The sequence below is a fragment of the Rhipicephalus microplus genome, chromosome 7 (genome assembly GCF_043290135.1).
Source record: "Rhipicephalus microplus isolate Deutch F79 chromosome 7, USDA_Rmic, whole genome shotgun sequence".
Taxonomy (NCBI): Eukaryota; Metazoa; Arthropoda; class Arachnida; order Ixodida; family Ixodidae; genus Rhipicephalus; species Rhipicephalus microplus.
The window spans coordinates 24,956,014-24,958,407 of record NC_134706.1 but is presented as its reverse complement, the minus strand read 5'-3'; the positions used below and the strand labels follow the sequence as shown (position 1 = coordinate 24,958,407).

At 45.0% G+C, this 2,394-nt stretch overlaps 1 long non-coding RNA gene across 1 annotated transcript in view; it reads left to right on the top strand.

The window, feature by feature from the left end:
• The first annotated feature begins 956 nt into the window (after positions 1-956).
• Positions 957-2,394, top strand: part of LOC142766877 (uncharacterized) — a 37,398-nt gene continuing 35,960 nt past the window's right edge. The window contains exon 1 of the long non-coding RNA XR_012884641.1: positions 957-1,110. This is a non-coding gene — a long non-coding RNA (uncharacterized LOC142766877). The remainder of the gene's footprint in view (positions 1,111-2,394) is intronic.

Genomic DNA, 2,394 nt, shown 5'->3' with positions numbered 1-2,394 from the left:
AGAGTGGACACAACCCACCACGGGAGATCGGCGGCGCTGGTTGCGGCAGTAGAGTTTGTGAAACAAAAATAAAGAACTAAAAAAAGGAGAAAGCGAGAAGAAAACGAGGTGAAGGAAATGCGAGATAGACAATATACGGGGATGCAAACATACTTGTGATTATTATGGTGTATTTAAAGGCAATGCGAGTCATAGTATACATATGAACTAAATAATTGGTTAAGGTAAGCATATAAGTGTTATGCTCGTGTTGTGTCCTTACTTCTTAGTTCTGCGTTCCCCAGTGCGCTGTTAAAATCAAGATAAAAGTGAAAGATAATGTTTTAGACGTACCGATAGCATTAACTTGTCATTCTTTTTTTATTCTTCTCGATAATTAGATACGGCATACAGGCCACTTTTTTGAAAAGATGGTTTCAGAAATACTTGCCTTGGTCGCGAGATCGAATCCCGGCTGCGGCTGCATTTTCGATGGAGGCGAAAATGCTGTAGGCTCGTGTGCTCAGATTTGGGTGCACGGTAAAGAACCCCAGGTGGTCGAAACTTCCGGAGCCCTGCACTATAATCAGGTGGCGGTTTCGGGACGTTTAACCCCGCATATCATCATCATCAAATGTTTGTCTTAAATGTTTTGATATCTGCGACATTCCATAAGTGCTGGATCGTTTATGTTTCGTTACAAAAGTTACATTGGCGGGCAGGAATGAATCCAGGCCTGATGATAATGGTTGGAGTTTAACGTCCCCGAACGACCATATTTACGTAACATACTACGTAACAATGTGATCATGAGAGACGCTTGCCTCGGCTCCTTCTCGCCCATCGCTCGGCGATATTAGAAGTTGGATCGCGCTCAGTTAGCTTCCTCAGTTGGCGTGTCTGGAAAGATAAAGACAGCAAGTAGCGGCGGGCAGAGAGCGGGAGGTGCAGTGAGCTACGCCGAACAAGTCAACCATGCAATCGTCGAAGATGGCTTAATCGGGCTACACATGGTTTCCGCGCCTCTGCAGCGGTGTGCTGACCCGGGAATTTCTAGTTACGCGAAGGTTTTCGAGCGTTTCCTAAGGGCGACGAGTGAGCACACGAACTTGGAACCCATTATTTGAGCAGGTATTTATTTCGCATGAGTACACATAGGAGTAAGTTAGTTCCCAGCTAGTTCCCCCCAGTTAGTTCCACCCAGTTAGTTCTCTGCAAGCCTGACTTTACTGAAAGTAGTGCTAGTCGCTTCACTAATCGGTGAGGACCGCAGCCGAGCTTTTATCGGGAAAATTCGTTTATTGAAAGGCTTGCATTCGAATTGGCTCGGCTACATACATCGTTTCAGTTTCTTTTACGTTCGGCGTGTAGTTCAAATGATGTCAAGTAATTATAGGCTGCTTCCTGCTCATGTAGTTTTTGTAGCCGCGGTTTCGAAATTTGTGAGTCTTTACTTCTAATAGCGGCATTAAAATACACGTGAAGGACTAAATGCTTTTAAAATTATTACAGACAGTGTCGATGGAGCCAACGTTTTGACAAGTGAACTTTTCTTCTTCAAGGCAGCGAGGTTGCCCTGACGAAGACAAGTCAACTTGCCAAAACACTGCTTCCAGCGACGTTTTTTTTTCTCGAAAACTTCTGATCTCTTCAGGCCTCTCCGTGCCTCTGAACTTCAGTCTCGTTTGGTATACTCAAGTTCTGTAAGAAAGCTACCCGCGCCGTCTTAAGAAACGTGCTTGAGTCAAATACGACGTGTCCTACTCGCGATTGTTGATAATTCTCGCATGGGCTCGGATATTCTGGGTTTAACGTTTGCTCATAATGTCCGTAAGTCAGTTGTAAGTGTAAGCTGCTTTTATAGATTCGCACTTTCACACCACGTGTATGTCTTTTTTTTCTATACAAAACGTGCCATAAAATAGTTCATTTTATTTGTGCCGATTGAGCTTCGTCTTACTGAGAAATCGATCAGCCTACATTTCACCTCTTCAGAAAACACGAACAACAAAAAAAGATTGCTAAAAGTTTATGGTGCGAGCGCATATTCCACCGAGCTCTGTTCGCTGTTTGATAGATGGAGGTTTTTTTTTTTTCTGTGTGTGTGCTGCCACACTCTTTAGTGGAAGTTCTTGGCTTTTCCATGTAGTAGTCGGGGCAGTCGGCGCGGGCAGGCCACGCCTTGCGTCTTGGGACGAGGGTCGAAACTGCCGATGGTAGTGGATGGCTTGTGAGCAACGTTGACCTGTGATGAACAGGGGGGTGCCGTTGTGACGCCGCTGGTTTGCAGTTTCCACCGTATTTTTTTTTTTTACAGAAGGCTCTGCGAATAAACGCTCAGCTATAAACTCCTTCTTTCTTTTCCGCCGCTGCGTTGATGATTGGTGATTGGGCGATTGGACATCCTGGTAGGAG